The 18,761-nt window shown below is 39.3% G+C and overlaps 1 protein-coding gene across 1 annotated transcript in view; it reads right to left on the reverse strand.

Moving 5' to 3' along the window:
• COLEC12 (collectin subfamily member 12) overlaps positions 1 to 18,761 on the reverse strand; it is a 143,875-nt gene that overhangs the window by 32,067 nt on the left and 93,047 nt on the right. The gene's annotated exons all lie outside the window — the stretch shown is intronic.

The following is an 18,761-nucleotide window of genomic DNA, read 5'->3' on the forward strand; positions in this document are numbered from 1 at the left end:
GAAAACCAGATGTAGCTTTATTTGGAAAAAAACCCACTATTATCATGAGTCTAATAATGACACTAGGTTGCAATTAAGCCAAAAATTTATGGCAATATTCTCTGTCTAGATCCTGATGGTAATAATTCAGTTTTAGCATTCAACTTCCCTGCACTGTTAGCAGTGGGCGACATATACAAACACACAAAAGTAGAACTGAAATTAAGTACTACTCTGAATGACCGAAAGGAGACTTTTGCCCTATTTGGCAACCTTTATATTGACACATGGACTTAGAAGGAAAATATTAGCACTTCATTTTATTTGCACTGTGTAAAATAAGGTTCATAGGAAATTTAGCAACGTAGTTAGACTGGTATATCTCCGTGTGTGGACACCAGCAGGAGTTATATCAGTATAATTATGCTACTCGTACCATTTCCCCACATAAGTGAGTTCTAAAAAAGAGAGAATAGGGAAAGGAACCTCCAGTTGTGAAAGAAAATGAACCTTTAGTATTTGGCTTTTTACAGAAGATACTGATGTTGGACTCTTGTGGGACTCTTCTGTCAATGATCATAGGTTATAACACATACATAAGCATTGCAAGCTTTTATTAGATTATCAAGAAATGCAGGGGAAACAAGGACATATAAAAAACATTAGAACATGAAGACCATGTTGGAATGAATGGACCAGACTGAGCCCTCATTAGGCAAGGATGAATATAGCCCCCAGCATCTATTAAAAATGAACTTCCTTGACTACTAATGGAGTCACCAAGGAGAGAGCTTTAGTAGGTTGTGTGTACCAAATTACTGAGCTAATGAAAACTTGCTCAGCAACTTTTTATGAGAAAATTATATTTCCCGTGGGGATCAACCCACCAGCTGATTTTACTTTTCGCCAACTTGTGACCTTCTGTACAGTGCAATTCTTCAGGGAAATGCACAGGCAGCTTCAGCTGTGTTTATTGAGGACTGATGATAGAAATAGCAAGTTAAGTCAACTCTTGTTATCTCAAAGAGTAACATGTTCTAGTGGTTTTCTTAAATCTAAAGTGCTTTAAAAAGGGATTTTCATATTGCGGCAAATTCAAGAAGAGAGATTTATATATAAAGTAAATTTATTTAATGAGTTATTTTCTCAGTCCACTTTGCTAGTGTTATTTCATATATCAGGCTTGGATAAGACTGAAATGAACACCTCACAGGCCAGCTCCTTCTTACACATTATGGTTGTGGTGAAGTCACACCATAATCTTATTGTTGTGACATCACATTTTGTTACAATGGGATGGATGTGATGTCAGGAATTCAATATTATGAAGTCACTGTAGGACATAGAGGACAAGCTCAATTGGGAAAGAGCAATTCCTTTTCCAGATGAGATATCAATTTACTGAGAGGTTTGTATATGTCGCAAAAAATGGTGGGAAAACAAGTTAATACATTTATGTTCTAAATCTAGGTTTGTTAGCATAAGCCATGTGGCCAGAAGCTCCAGGGGGAAAGGGCTCTCTGCTCCGTCTCTTGGTGAAAAGAGAAAAGTCCTGATAAAGAGAGCTTCATTTGCATAGGCTATCTACCCACAATCCTGCTAGTGACACTTGGGGAGTCACCATAACTAGACATGAACTTGGATTTGGGGGGCAGTGGGCTCCCAAAGCAGCTTGGAGAGGGGAAGGGGATTTTATCTTGTGAGAAAGAGCTGGCTTCTACACAGTCTTGAAGTATTTGTGAGAGGGAGTTGTTCTGCCTGTTAACAGTCCCTAGAGAAGGAACACAGTTTTCTGGGTGGGGACTTGGGCCTGTTTACTTATTTGTCAAGAAGATCCCCAAATACACTGAACACAGATCTTCTTGCTGTCATTAACAGCTTGGAGGGAGTGTTACTCTTCTGTGCTGTGGTATTTGTCTTATGTCAGGAATACATGGATATTCATTTTGTTCCTGATAGTGGCTGGCCTTCTGATTAATTAATTAAATGGAGAGGACTACTAAAGATGATGAAAACCTGGATCTGTCTCAAATGAGAGAATAGGTTTTGAACTATTTCCAATATCTCTGGTGGAGCTTGAACAGTTTAGGTTTGCTTTGCTTAAGGTCCATCCAAAGTTGGTTGATCTGGTACATAAGAGGCATTTGGTATGCATTGTGAATGTGGTCTCATTAAAGTTGCCTTGTGGTTTGTTAAGGTATTTTTCTTTATAAAGGAAACAGCCATATTAGTCTGTCAGACTAATAAGAGGCAACATGGGGAAGGATTTAGAGTGAGTGTAGGGTATATGTAAAAAACTGCAGCTTGGCATAAAATAGGTACCTTCTCTCAACCTTTATCATGGGAGCACAGAGACATGGCTTGAAATCCATATTCAATCTTTAACCAGGCAAAACTTCCACTCGAGTTAATGGCATTTTGGCTATTTGGAGCCTGAGTATAAAGACTACAAGATTTAGCTTATAGTGAATCAGTGTTATCTGGCTAGGTTTGTAACATCTCATTTGGAGATCTTTAAATTAACTCAGTGGAACCAGTGTAGGACATTTTCCGACAAAGGGAACATATGTAAATCACACAGAACTGGGCTTAGCTTGAATCAGATCTTTATTGTTCCCAACACAACATACTCCACTATGCATTCTCTACACATGGTTTTAATGCTCATCTGCTCCCAGACATTTGTCACTAGCTTTGCATACCAAAAAGTCAGGGTCACTTCCGGATGATGAGCATTGCTCACTGCTGACTTTATCAACATTTAATAAATATCAGATGTGACATGCTGTGCCTTGTTTCATTTGACACACTTTTCTTTTTCCTGACTTATTTTAATACGAGCTTTGTTTTTTCTATCTCTCTGTTGGGAAGACATCTGGCCAAACAGACAGCAAGTCAGTACAAAGGGATCCTGCTGGCTCACATGTTTTGGGGACCTCCATCTCTGTGACCCAAGATCGTCACAATAAACATGCATGAGAGACATCCCCCTGTTACCAGCCTTTGTAGTATTTGTTTTTATAGCATTACATTCTAGTGACTGGGAACTCTGTTTTCCTGCAGGAGGTATCCATCTGCAGATTCCTTTTGTGCTACAGATAAGGCAGTTTTTTTTTAAATTACAGAAGGCTAAATGCATATTCCCTTTGCGAGTATGCAGATACCTTATCAAAAGCCAGATGCCTCAAACATATTCTGTTTCAAGGACCATAATTTCAAATGTTTGAGTGTAACATGTATACTGTACAGATTTTCCTGCCAAATATTTCTTTTGAAATATTTTTCATTGAGCTCTCTTCTTGGCTCTTGCTTCAGGAACTTAGGTGGCCTCATAAAATCTGTGCTATAATGTAGAGTTGTGATGAAGACACAAGGTTCCCTACGTAACCATGACAAAAAAGCATTGGTAAGATAACTGAAATATTGGAAGAATGTAGTGCAGGAAGCCAAAGTCAATGCACTATTTAGGAAAATTCCTTTCCAGTGTGATTCAATATTGATACAGCATCTCTTGTAGCATGCAAGGAAGGCTTCAAGTGTAGTTTACAGGCACCTTTACAAAACATTATCTAGAATCATGGATAACTAGAGTCATGCACCTAAATCCATATTTAGTCTAATTTTAAAGAGGCTCAGTACAAGCAATTCCCATAGAATAAACACGGCGAAGCAGATTTTAAAATATATTTAGTTGCCAAAAGAGGCAGATAGGCACCTAGTGGGATTGTCAAAAGCACCTAAATGTCTAACTTCCTACCGCCAAGGGGAGTTAGATGCCTTAGCGCTTTTGAAAACCCCACAAAGCATTTATCTGCAGATTTATACATCTAAATACATTTAAAAATCTGATCCTAAGTAACTAAAATCAAGGACCCAAGTTTGAAAATTTTAGCTGGTGTACTTGACAAGTAAAATCATGATGCTTTAGCGTTAAAGACTGATAAATCTTGATAAATACCTTTAAGCATGAGGAAGGCGGTCTAATATCAATGGGGCATAAAGAGGCAATTTTCAGACTTTGGGTCCTACATTTATTCATCCAGATACGCATTTGGGTGTTTGCATTGACATCCCAGACACCTAAAATAAGTATCTGACTGCCTGAGTGACAATTTGAGCACTGAAGGGGAAAGATTAGGTGCTCAGACATGAAAACTGGGCTCAAAATATTTAATATTTGGATCTGCTGGAGTATTAAGGGAACAAAGGGCATATTGCATTAGTATGTTCTCTGCTCAGGTTACCAATGTTAACCTTAAGTAAAGCTTGGAGATTGTAGAATCCAGGCAACCACAAAGTTTTAGCTGAGATTTGCAACTTTTTCCTTCATGTGGTTTTTATAGGTTATTAACCTACTGCTTCATGGTATGAATCCATATAAGCCCAAGTGAATAGTTAGGTTATAAATAGCAAAACTGATGATTCAGATAAATTCTGATAGTTAACATACCTTAGAAAGCAAGAAGTCTGTAAAACATTTAAATGACTGATTTTCTAAAGTTTACAGATTACAAACATAGGCTGATTTTTGTTGATTTTTTTCGGGAACATCCTCTCTCTGTTATTTTAGAGGCTGATTCTGCATCATAAAGGCTACAGTGGGCATTGAGGGTGCTCAGCAATCACAGGATCAGGCCCTTAGACTATGGTTATTAAGTACTATATAATTTAGGGCCAGATTCTGCCACCCTTACTCAAGCTGAGTAGTACCTTACTCCACAATTCTTCCCTTTGATTCCATAGGGCTCCTCAGAGAGTAAGGTACTGCTCAGAGAGAATAAGGTTGGGAAAATCATGTTGGCCCTTAGTTTATATATTAAACACACAAAATCTATTCTTAAAAGAACGTATGGTTGCAAAATCAAACACTCAAAAGTTAGGTAATGCCAGAATTAAAGTTGCCTGTACAATGCATTCCCAGCCTCCTCACCCAACCAATCCCAGCTTCCATTTTCACCCCTCGCTCTTGGTCCTGATCTTCTTGCCTGCTGGTCCCAGTCTCTTTGCCCAGCCAGTGCCAGTCTCTCTCCCTGCACCTGCCTCTAATGCTGGTCTCATAAGTCTCCTCCTCCCAGTCTATTTCTTTCACTCCTCACTGGTCTGGCCTTTTGTTCCCTCTGCATTTGAATCAGATAGATTCCTGCTCTATGCTGCCTAGGTGTCAGCAAGGAGGTCATTGAGAGCACAGGTGAGATGGACTCCCTGCTCTCAGTTCCTGTGCCCAGCCACACACCAGCCCAGAATAGCTGGGAGCAGCTGTTACAGGGAAAGTCCAGCTTCACACCTCTAGCTGTGGGCTGGGGCATGCTCAGTTGCTGTGTGAGGATGATGCATACACAGTCTGGTCAGAACTAGGAGCTGTGAAAGTCTTAAGCATGCTCAGTGAGGACAATCTTTGGATATTTTAGCTGCTAAAATAGAAGTCTCTACTGAGCATGTTCAAACTCTGATTTTTCAAATTCTTATTACATGGCCAGATTTTCACAGTGATAGTAAAAGGCACAAAGGCCACCCTCCTGCCAAATTTTGAGTTCTTGCTCCAAAGCATGGAAAAAGTCACCAGAATTTTTTAACATGTACAAAACAATGTATTTTCCCCTAGCCTTGTTCTTAGAAATAGCTGAACCATTTTGGCTGAAGTTTTCCAATATATTCAGCCAGAAGCAGATACCTGGCATGGAAAATTTCAGCCCAAATGGTTAAAGTTTGGCAAAATTATAAGTAACTGAAATTAAGGTTTTATAATGGGAAGTGTTAGACAACCTTAATAATAGGCAGCACTACCTGCCCTGCCTATCATACTTCTGAAGTTACATGAGAATCTCAGGTTTCTTTAAACAAAAAAAAAAAAAAAAAAAAGTTTCTAGCTGTACTGGTTTCAGAGAAAAGCTTGATAATGTGATTTACAAAAGCTCAAAACCAGAAGGCAAATAAAAGAACCCAGCATTTATTATTTTTTTAAATGTAATGATTTTTAAACCAATCTTATGATTGGGGGGGCTGAACTCTAATTTTTGAATACTTGGGGTTGGCAATACTGGAGATACTTCAACTTCTATTGAGGTTAATGGGAATTGAAGGCACTTAGCACTGCCCATGAACCTCTAAGGCTGTCAAAGACATCCAATGGAATTAAGTAGAATTTCAATAGAATTTGGGAGCCAAACTCATATAGGCCATGTCTACAATTAACGGGGATTGATGCTGCTGCGATTGATGCCGTGGGGGTCAATTTAGCGGGTCTTCGCTAAATCGACCGCAGAGAGCTCTCCAATCGACTCCGGTACTCCACTGGAACGAGAGGATTAAGGTAAATCAACAGGAGAGTGTCTGCCGTTGACACAGCGCGATGTTAGACACCAGAGTAAGTCAACCTAAGCTACGTCAACTCCAGCTACCTGAATAACTTAGGTCAACTTACTGCGGTAGTTTAGACAAACAAGGCCTTAGACACCTTTGAAAATCCCAGCCTCAGTGCTTTGCTGGATCAGGCTCTAAATTCTGCACATGCGAAAAGTAGGGAAAGTTCTTCACTGCAAGATCTATTCTGTCACATGTCGTGGTCCCTTTCCATGAATCCATTATCCCCTTCTGACGTAATAAAGGGTCCCAAATGGCTGGCATTATTTTCTCTGGAAAGCTCCCAGCATCAGAAATACTTTATTATGTGCAGCATACACAATCCCTTTCATTAAAGGAGGGAAGAGCCCTTGTGATTCAGCTTGACCATCATCTCGCACTTATTTATATAACCCAGCCAGCATTTTGGCTTTGTACTTGTTCATTGTAGAATACAGAATGAATTGTCAAGGTTCCTAATTATACACCTCAACAACCATAACCATTTAATTATATAGTATTACCAAACAATGTCTTGCAGTGATTAAACATTCAATACCTTAATTAAAAGGGTACAGAAAAGGTCTAGCCACAACACAGGCAAACCACTGAGTGTCTGAATGGTATGTTACACAAATATTATGAGGAAAGCTGTAGGATTGTCATGGTAAATTTTGAGGAAAATCATAGATTTGTTATAGTACAATGTCAAGCTATAGAAATGTGGTAAGATTATTAAACACTCAGGGGACATGAGATCTTTTAAACCGTTATATTAAAACAATGCATCCAGATCGAAGATCAATCCCTAAAAACAAGCAGCAAATGAGGGTACTTTGAAATAATAGTCTTCAGCGGGTGAGCTATCACTGCATTCAATTAATGCAAATCAAGCAGATGATCACTGAGTGCACTGCCCTGGAAGTAAGGAAATCCAATTAAAACCACTCAGAAGAAATAAAAACTAGAACTGCTAAAAGAATTTAAAATTGTGTATGAATTAAGGAAGTGTACACTGACTCACAAGACAGCCAAAACACCAAGTAGCATTCCAGCTAAACATTTTTTTCAAACTGAGCCACATGTGTGCACACACGCACGCAGAGGAGATTTAGGCAGAATAACTGAAGAAAATTCCAAACAGTAAGATTCATTGGATTGTGCACGGCTGCTACTCTGAAAATAGTCTCCTTCGAGAAGAAGTGGAGCCCCGTTGTTTGAGTAAATTAAAACTCAACTGAACAAAAAACTGGAAAATATATAGAAGGGAGCTGTCCTACAGAGGCAGGGCATTTAGCCAGATGGCCTAATATGTCTTTTCTTTCCTTAAATCTGTATAATTCTATGATCTTCAATTCTTAATCAAAGCAAGGAGCTTCATCTTGAATGTTCCCAATGGAACGTAGTTCCTAAATAATGTTGTATAATTTGAAGACCAATCAATGTATCTGATCTTTGTTCCCTAATTTAACTTACCTTTTGTTTTTCCTTCAGTGTAATGTATTAAACTTAATTTATATTAGTCTAAATTTTTATACCATGGTATCGGAGTGAGAGTGATTTCAGTAATGGTATCTTGGTAGTTTTAAGGCAGAAGAAATAAGAAATGCTTGCTTCGTTGCTCTTGAGCTCCCTTTAACAGGCCAGGTTAAAGAAGTACCATCATAGTCCTGGGAGAAGTTGTAAGGGTTCTTGGTTATGATGTTGAGCACCAATGATATTTGCACGGAGAAGAGGTTTACTGGGGAAATAGTGACATTGCTTGGGGCAGATGAAATTCCCAGGACCCTTTCAATCAACCTTTGCATTACTATTTCCAGACTTTTTGAGTGCTCTACTTGGCAGCCTTAACATTCTTTTAACATAGATTTGAAAAAATGAAAGCATGTGCCACTATTTTGTAAAGCACAGAGGAACACTCTCTTGCTCAATATCTATACACAATGAGGCAAGGGCTCCTTCTTTCACACACATTGTCACAGGCCATATTCTATAAGCCACATATATTACAATGAAAATTTCATTCAACTTTCTTATGCATTCATGTGCAAATCCAAAGAGGATACTAGGAGACTAACTGTTCCGTAGAAATGTCTGTAAAATTTATATTTATGCACATGTGCAGTGCTAATGGAATATTGTAGTTTTATTGTATAACAATACCCACTGTGCATCCATGAACTATGTTTTTAAATTCTTATAACTCAGAAGAACCAAAACGAATTTTCACCAGACCAGTGTAAGATGCATCTATGCCCTTGGGAAGATATTCCTGACAAACACCAAGCTTCCATCACTTCCCACTGCCATGCTACAGCTGTCCAAATAAGGTCCCAAAATATTTTACAGCAGAAAAACTGCATTGTCTTTTTTTCCCCATGCTTGCAAACTGCAGAAGCATCTTTACTGAAATTTTCAGACTGAACAAATGTGCCACATTCCAGTTGAAAAAAATAAAATAATGAAAATGATTGGGTATCCTTAACTATAGGCTTCAGAATATAGTCCACCTAGAATATAGTAATGGAAAACTGACAATACAGAATTGGAGTAAGTAAATCATGAGTTAACAGCTTCAAATTAATATATAGCCCTTATCCTGCTGCCACTGAAGTCAATGGCAAAATTTCTATTGACTTCATTGAAAGTACGATTAAGTCCATAATGTAGGAAATACTTTTTTTTTCCATATGAAAAGTCTAATGGAGGATGCATATAATGAGGTGCATGAAAAAGACCAAGTTGAGCATAACAGGACCTCATGTAAGAACATGAATATGGAAAACACTTGGACTCCATCAACTATGCATCATTTATTTATCAGGCTATGGCTGTGGATGCGCATTGTCCAAAACCATTTCTGATTAGCCTTTCCCATGGTGTCACCAGCATGCTCCAGCTCTTAATAGTGCATGGTTGCACTTCATCACTGAATAGAACAGGAAGATCTCTAGACACATTACATCAAATTCATCTTAATGGGAGTGGTTACAAATCCATTGACTACAAATCCATTACTAATCTTAATAAACTGCATGCCCACCTACAGAAAGAAGTTCAGCTCAGCTTTAAATATTGTTCTACTGAAAAAAGACCGGGTATTAACATCTTTGCTCTCTCAGTTTCCTGGCAGACACACGTCTTTAGTATCCAATTACCTTGCTATAAAGTAAGCTCAGCATGAGCTTCCCTCACCAGACCAGAGCCTGTTTCAGGCAGTTGTGCCAATGCACAAGGGCTCTGTAAGGCAAGGAAGCCACGGTTCTGATTAATGGACTTCTCTCTGTCTAGGACTAGCACTCCATAAGTTTGGGAAATTATCTGCAATTGTGATTTTACTTCTTATTTTAAATTCCTTTATATTTTGGGGTGGTAATTTTCATGGCACTATATTTCATAAAATGTTGTATGATGCTCCCAGCACACTGGCAGAACAGGGACTAATAGATACATTTTTTTCCTCTTAATTAAGTTTTAGAAATAAGCAAATGCTGCATTCTACCTTTCTTTGCAAACAGCTTATGAATCATAGAATTAAATCTGCTTGTCACATGCTAGAAATGAGGAAAAAAAGCCATTTGATATGTGGAATGGTGTTCTGTGCAGTTTGTATTTACAGTCCAGGTAAGCAATCAATAATAACATAAACCCTGTTGAAATAATATATTTACTATGCCCCTTATGCCAGTATCTTCTAATTCGCATGTAAAGGAATAAGTCTGTTAAGTAGATAAAAATCCTACTGCAAATGGTAAAATATATTAGTCAACAAATCTGCAAACCCGTTAAATGTATGCACATCTGCCCAGCAACAATTTGTCACGTTTATACATAGGGAAAATTCATTGAACAGCCACCTAATTAAGCAATAAACATGTTACCGCAATAAAAATAAACTTTACTATAGTATGTGCTGGCTGTTAAGTGTGTTAAAAGAACATATAACCCTTACTTGATAGTTTGTGAAAGCTTGAAAAAATATTAATTGTAGGCTTTTTGAAATACCTTTTATCATCTGAAATGGCAAGGAAGGGAGAAACTGTATTTTCACTTTAGTAAAGAACATTACTGAAAATTTTGAAAAAAGGCAATGTTACAGACAACACAAAATCTTGGCTCATGACTGGATGAAAGCATGTGGTAAGTCTGAAAAGTATGTTTGCTTACTTGGAGGTGAATACTACTTGGAGCAAAGCAGACAGGAACGTAGGTCACTGCACTAAAAAACTCAGGATCCCAATTCTGATCTGACTTATACAAATATAGCCTCAATGGTTCCGACAGTTACCTCTGATTTATATGAATGCAAGTGAGATCACAATCAAGTCTTCACTCTTCACGTTTTCGTTTAAAAAAAATAATGCACAAGCAAGCACAGCAACCTGTTTATAAAACAAACTAAATTGCCTTTATGTCTTCAAAATTCAGAGTCACTGAGTCCCCATTATGCTTTCATGCTCAGCAAAATTTCAGTTGAAAAATAATTTTGGTTTATTAGGAGTGCAAAAATGGTCTAAAAATGTCTGTTTCTAGGGTTAGAGGTTCTTTTGTAGTTCTATTTAACATAAAACATTTTTAGTTGGTTGCTTGTAGGTCAAGCTTCAGCTCAGAGTGAATCTTTCCATGTCTGAACTATACACGCCTAAAAAGCAGGATGGGGAAATGCTGATGGATTATTAACTATAGCTAATGCCACACCATGAACCATACCATGAATGGTACAGCTTTCAATGTGATGTTGAAGTGTTCACATGTGTTTCATAAAATATGTATTTCGTTAAATATATTTCACAAATCACTCCCCGTGATGTGTGAGCATCTTATTCAAGCCTGCACAGGATGAAAATGTTTGAAGACCTAGGCAGAACACTTTCACAGCAGAGACTATTGTGTTTGACTACTTTGCATGCTTTTCTTGTTCTTTACTAATGGCTTGATGAGCAAGAAAAGACAATTTCCTGTACATTGGTTTAAACACAGCATTGCTCGTTTGAATAACTTTTGTCTTGCATACGCCTAATAAAAATATATTGAAATTCTTTTTAAAGGTGGACAGCTTCAGCTCATATAACTGCTGCTGTGATAGTATTTTTAACTGACAAGATCCAAGGTGTAGTTGCTATAATTGTATAAAACCAAGTAATTAGGATGCAGAGTTACACAATTAAAAGTGTCACTTTGACATGGATGTAACCTTAAAATAGATGCAGCCAATAGACTAACCTTGAGCATCTCCAGTTGTTTTAATCTGTCAGCTGGAAAATGTTCTGGCAGCTCTTGTGTCATAGAATCAGATGTGGCTATGGCCAGCCAAGGTATCATGCTCCCTTAGAACATCTAAGGTTGGTCTAGTCTGAAACACGAGCTCCCTTTCTCTTCCCATCCCTATTTTCTCAAGATCTCTGGTCAAATGAACAGTGTTTTTTCAGAACCGCGTCTTCCTAAGTATTTTGTCAGGGATGCAGTAGCAAATTTAGGGCAAAATCTTGCTGCATAGGAGAAAGAAACTAGAAGATAGAAGAGCAGTCATATTTTAATAGCCATTTAATTTCCTAACTATTAAAAATACTATATTTTATTGAGCAATGCTGTATTAAGGTCCAAAGCTCCATGGGTGTGAGTGGCACAAAGTGTCCCTCTTGCAACCAACTCAGCAGTGGACACAAACGGTGCAAGAGACGCAAACTGGGACAGGCCACAGCTTACCTCTCCACTGGCCTGGTGTGCAAGAGGGGAGCTAGCTACACTCCTAAAAGTATATAGCACCTGATGTGCTCTGCATGCACACTGGCGAACTCCTGCTGGTATGATTCAGCACCACAACATCCCAGTAAAGATAAAATAGAGCCCATAATTAGTATTGGAAAAGAATAATGACTACCACCCATTAGAGATTTGAAAGGGACTCCAAATAAAGGGGATGAGTGTGGATCAATAGCTGTACTCAGTACCCTGAGACACTGAATGATTTTACTTACAAAGACCATAATAAAAATGTTTGTTCTAGGAACAAATAGGATGAATCAGAAGACATGAACTCCGGATATGAATGAAAAGCCTGTTTGTGTCTAGCACAATTGGAGATATTGTTTAGGAACAGTTCATCCATGTGAAACTATGACCCTGTAATACTGCCAAGGTCTGTGAGAGCTTTGGTGAGTAAGCTCTGGTTCTGCATGCTAATATTGCAGAGTCGAGCAATCTTATCTGCTTTGTTTTCTCCAGGGAACATGTGCAAGTTATAATGTGTAACACAGTTATTATGTTTATTTGGGCATAGGCTTTCGTAGGTAAAAAACCTCACTTCTTCAGATGCATGGAGTGAAAATTATAGATGCAGGCATTACATAATGACACATGAAGAGAAGGGAGTTACCTCACAAGCGGAGAACCAGTGTTGACAGAGCCAATTCGATCAGCGTGGATGTAGTCCACTCCCAATAATAGATGAGGAGGTGTCAATTCCAGGAGAGGCAAAGCTGCTTTTGTAATGAGCTAGCCACTCCCAGTCCCTATTCAAGCCCAAATTAATGGCGTTAAATTTGCAAATGAATTTCAGTTCTGCTGTTTCTCTCTGAAGTCTGTTTCTGAAATTTTTTTGTTCAAGTATAGCTACTTTAAAATCTGTTATAGAATGTCCAGGGAGATTGAAGTGTTCTCCTATTGGCTTTGGATGTTACCATTCCTGATGTCCGATTTGTGTCCATTTATTCTTTTATGTAGGGACTGTCCGGTTTGGCCAATGTACATGGCAGAGGGGCATTGCTGGCACATGATGGCATATATAGCATTAGTAGACATGCAGGTGAATGAGCCCTTGATGGTGTGGCTGATGTGGTTGAGTCCTCTGATGGTGTCGCTAGAGTAGATATGGGGACAGAGTAGGCAACGAGGTTTGCTACAGGGATTAGTTCGTGGATTAGTGTTGCTGTGGTGTGGTGTATAGTTGCTGGTGAGTATTTGCTTCAGGTTGGGGGGTTGTCTGTAAGCGAGGACTGGCCTGCCTCCCAAAGTCTGTGAGAGTGAGGGATCATTTTCCAGGATAGGTTGTAGATGTTGATAATGTGCTGGAGAGGTTTTAGCTGGGGGCTGTACGTGATGGCCAGCGGTGTTCTGTTATTTTTCTTGTTGGGCCTGTCCTGTAGTAGGTGATTTCTGGGTACCCGTCTCGCTCTGTCAATCTGTTTCCTCACTTCCCCAGGTGGGTATTGTAGTTTTAAGAATGCTTGATAAAGATCTTGTAGGTGTTTGTCTCTGTCTGAGGGATTGGAGCAAATTCGGTTGCATCTTAGGGCTTGGCTGTAGACAATGGATCGTGTGATGTGTCCTGGATGGAAGCTGGAGGCATGTAGGTAAGTATAGCGGTCAGTAGGTTTCCGGTATAGGGTGGTGTTTATGTGACCATTGCTTATTTGCACTGTAGTGTCCAGGAAGTTTTTACCCATGAAAGCTTATGCCCAAATAAATCTGTTAGTCTTTAAGGTGCCACTGGACTCCTTGTTGTTTTTGTGGATACAGACTAACATGGCTACCCCCTGATACTTGACAGTTATTACGGGCCAGCTTCATCCATTGTTTCTACTCTTTCCAGATGCTTAAAAGAGGGCAAATTTACAATTCTGAATTTCTGGGTGGCCCCTCTTCCTATAAAGGGCTGCGCCAAAGCCCCAGAATTGGATATCCCTGAATTTTGGCGAAGTTTGTATCCAGAATCAGAACCCTAATCTGTGGCTTAGGCCCATCTCCAGAGCCTTCTTCCGAGCTGCTCACCACATTTTAAAAGGGAGATTTTGGCTATTTTGTTGGAGTGCTACTTATTTCTTGACAAGAATACAAAAATGGATGGAGGGGAAGAATGAAAGTTCTGTGAATGAGCTGTCAGTATGGATTGGGGAAAGAGTATAGGAACAATGGGAGCCCTAAATCGTGCTTTCTGCAACTGCACAAAAATGAGTCAACAACGTGCCCTGTAATGCCAGTGATTGTTAAAAGGCCCAGTGCAGAAAGTGGTGCCTTTGGACGACAGTACTAGATAGTAACGATTCATTGTAATTTATCTTGGCAGACATCCTCAGATCTGAAGTGACCTGTGTTTTCTAGAAAATTTGGAAGGTGTCAACTTTTTAACATGGATGTAGAAGATATTTACTGAGGCAATCTTGTTTAGATGGCATTTGTTGATGGTCACAAACTGTTCAATCAATTTGGTCTTTATTATCCTGTTCTGACCACAGTGGCTATTGTGACCATGTGTCTTGGTAACAGAAATATAAGTAAATGTTGCATTCTAGAACCATTTGCCCAATGAGCTATTTTACATTCTACAAATCTAATAAGTGATATAACACATGAAAGAAATGCTGAAATGCTGTATCATTTTCTGAAGTATTGGACACCTATTCATGAAGGGAGCAGTATGAAAATATGTTCTATTGGGGACTCGGGGATGGCTTCCTTAGCCTTTCCATCTCAGTTCTCTCACAAAGCAACTTGTCAGTTTTTTGACAAGGTAATTGGTAAAGTTGTCACTGCAGCTGCCTTTTATTGCCAACAAATGTGAGTCCCAGTGAGCTGTAGCTTTAATTATTCACTATTCTAGCCTCAGAGGGAAAAAAATTGCTCTGCTTTCAGCTGTAACTCTCTCCAGGGCCAGGAAGGGAAAGTGAAACATGCCTTTTAGGATCTGCAATGTGGTTGTGAGTCTGCTGCTTCTTCCTTCAAAAATGGCACAATCGATGTAGGGATTGAATGTGGCAGGTTCTGGAACACATCTGGACCCAGCCCAATTCTCATAATGGGCATTCTACTAGAGAAAAGCTCAAACAGATGGTTCTTTTTTAAAAAATATAGTTTCCAAGATTTGTTGCAGACATGACATCATTTTTTTTCACTTGCTCATCCAACAAAGAAGATGAGAAGAAAGAAGAAAAAAAAAAAGAGGAAACAAAGAAAGAAATCTCTAGAATGCGGACAGATGAACCCTCTTTTGGACACAATTATGCTTCATTACCTCTGACGGCTGTTAACTGCTTATATGCCAGAGTAATATTGTGGATGCCTTAGATTAACAGGTCATTTGCTGCATTTCCCAAGGATGCCTAAAATGTTGTAAAGAAAAGATTTAAGGACTGTGTCTTCCAACTTATCTGTACAGTGCCTGGAAAAACTGAACAAAAGAAGAAAATCCCTTTGAATTCTCATTCAGTTTCAATGTTGGGATTCTATGCCAAGTCCCAGTGGCTTGAATCTAAGAGTATTCTGGTTCATCAATACTACTTTTATATGGAAGCTGAGCCAACTTCTTTTCACAATTACTCTTGTGGATCCCCACAGACGTGAATGGTACTGCTCCAATGTATCCGAGAGCAAAATTTGGCCTGTCAACTGTTGCCTGTCAGTGTTATCTGACTGCTTTGTAAAACTTCTAGCAAAAGCACAAGCTGAAAATAATTCAGTTTTGCTGTATCAAATTACCTCACACACTCTGTGTGGCCTGAAAAAATTAGCCAGTTTCAAGAACTGGTAGTTGTTTATTTTGAGAGAAGATGAATGCTAGATTCTTTGCATTGTCTGCCTCTAAAAATATATAAATATTTGCTTTCTTTGATTTAGACTTTTAAAAAAATGTGCTTACATTTATTTAAGTGGACTGGATTTGTTTATCAGCCATTATTGACTGAAATTCTGTTTTCTTACAAGACTATTATGCTAGATAGGTCAATAGCTGATGGGGTAACTTACGCTACAGGTTAAGTTAGTTTTTGGATGTTCATGCACATCCCATTAACCTCCAATTCAAGCCAATGCACATGCACTCAAATTGGCAGGATTTGTCTCAAAATCTGCATTTGTGTGATCAAAGAAACAGTTATGGACTCTCAAGTGAACACATCATTGAGGGAGCATTTGTAATGTGGATTTTGAAGACATTTAATCTGAATATTACTATTAAAATTAAAGTATGGGTATTTTAAGTTTGGCCCCCTCTAAAACTCTTCACATTTATCCTCAGTGTAACTCCACCACATAAATCAATGGAGTTATTTGCTCTCAACTGATAGTCCTTGGTGCTGTACAGAATATGGAAGAGATGTGACCCTTGTCCCACAAGTGGTTTTACCATTTAAGGCTCTAATCCTGCAACCCAATACATACTTCCCACTGGAAGCACTCAAAGGAGTAAGCACTGAGCCCAGCAGGCAGTGCTGGAAGGATTAGGCTTCCTTAGAAACGTCATACGACTGTAAAAGGAATTTTCTTCCTTAGCATGGAGTTTCTTTCTTCTGTTAAATTCTGACCTCCATTACACCAGTGTAAATCCAGAGGAATGCCACTAATTTCACTGAAGATACTCCAGATGTACATTGGTGTAGATGAGAGCAGAATTTGACTCAGTACATTTAAGATATTACTTGTCAATATAAACTTTAGAAGCCCTCTTCAGTAGCCCTGGTATCCTATTTTAAGGAGTTTCTTAGGCTTTTGCTCAGCAGGGTCAGGTTCAGAACAAAAATAATGTTCAAAATTGTTCCATATTTTCCTCACAGCCAAATCCAATAGTTCTTATTCACTCCCTGTCCAAGCAAAAAACTCCCACCAATGTCAGTTGGAGTTTTGCCTGAATCAAAAGTAAGCATGGTATGATCTGGCCCTCCGAGAGCAAGGAAATCAAAAACTAATGAGATCATGCTGACAACCACTTCTCAGGGGAGGTAAATATTGACATGACTTGTTTGAGGAATGTCTATAAAAGGGGTGAGGTCATAATAATTTGTTTTTAAAAGTTAAATAACTGCAAAATTGAGTCTCAGATTGATCATGGTGCCCATTTGTGATGTCTCCTTTACACTAACGTTTCAAAAGTCTCTTCCTTTATCACACACCTGCTGTACTTGAGAAAAATACTATCAGACAGTTCCTACTTAGGGTAAACAAGATGTAGACAATAAACAGAGCATTTAGAATGCTCTATAATTAACAACATATTAATTAATCACACATCTTTGTTACTATTTTCTTTTCTAAGAACTGCTTCTCTGAAGGTACTGAGAGACCACTACATAATGTGACCAAGGGCTGTGCAAACGTCCTCCTACTGCCAGGGCCGGCTCCAGGCACCAGCTTACCAAGCAGGTGCTTGGGGCAGCCACTTCGGAGAGGGGCGGCATGTCCAGCTGTTCGGCGGCAATTCGGCGGTCCTGCTCGGAGCGAAGGACCTTTCGCCGAATTGTCGCCTGCGATCGTGGCTTTTTTTTTTGTTTTTTGTTTTGTTTGGCTGCTTGGGGCAGCCAAAACTCTGGAGCCGGCCCTGCCTACTGCTCTACCAATAATCTTCAATCCTTCCCTGCTACTCCAATCCTGGGCCTCTCTTTGGCAGAAATGGCAACTTTGCCAGTCTAAGGGGTAGTTCTAGGATGTTGAGAAATGAAGACAAGGCTGGGAACAATAAGCTCTTTGTTACCAGACTCTGAATATTAATATGAGGAGGTAAAAATTGTGTAGGACACAAGGATGCATTAACTCACTAGTCAATTATCTTCAATCCTATTCACACTTTGGAATCACCTCTCTTTTCCCTTTCTATGCATAGAGTATGAGCCGTCTTATGGGAGCTCTTGAGGGTCTCTTTGGCACTTTTCTAACAACAGCAGTCACACATCTAAATCCTCCTGTATGGAGCTGAAAATGCGCAAGGACCTAGATATTACACACCACTTCTATCTGTTATTCTTCATGCCTGTGGAGTCTGAATTCCAGAACAGATGTGAAACAAATTTATCCACCAGAGAGTTAAAGCTCTAGACAACGTGGGACTAAAAAGTGCTCACTACTTATAATCACTTAAAATCTGTCTTTCTGTAGTTAATAAACCTATTTTATGTTTTACCTAAAACAGTGTATTTTGCTTGAAGTGCTTGGGAACAAAAACTGGTGCATGTCCTCTCCACATTGAGGGAGGGGTGGACTGAGTTATAAATGTACAATGGTCAGGCTTCTGACCAGGGCAGGATAGTACAGGTCAGGGGAGAAAAGTTGGGGAGCTGGGGGGAATTGGCTGGAGTCCCTCTATTGTTAGTTCATGAGTGGCTGGGAGAAGCATTCATGTAACTCAGCTGGGTGTGTCCCTGCCTGTGGATGTCTGTGTGAAAGCAGTACCTACCAGAGGTTTGCAGCTTGTTACAGTATCACAGGGTGAGAGGGAGCCCAGGTTGGTGGGACAGAGGTCTCAGCAGTACCCCAGTTCCAGGTAGCACCCAGAGACACCCGTCACACCCTCCTCCAAATTCACTTTCTTCTGGGCTGCCTTCCAGCTCCAATGGTCACCCCCCACATGGTGTCTGCCTACACACTACCTTTTCATTGAGTTGTATATTGTATTGTATCCACTCATGGATTTAGACTGAAAGCTTTTCAGGCAGGGACTCTGCTACTTGTTTTGAACA

The sequence above is a fragment of the Malaclemys terrapin genome, chromosome 2, assembly GCF_027887155.1.
Source record: "Malaclemys terrapin pileata isolate rMalTer1 chromosome 2, rMalTer1.hap1, whole genome shotgun sequence".
NCBI lineage: Eukaryota > Metazoa > Chordata > Testudines > Emydidae > Malaclemys > Malaclemys terrapin.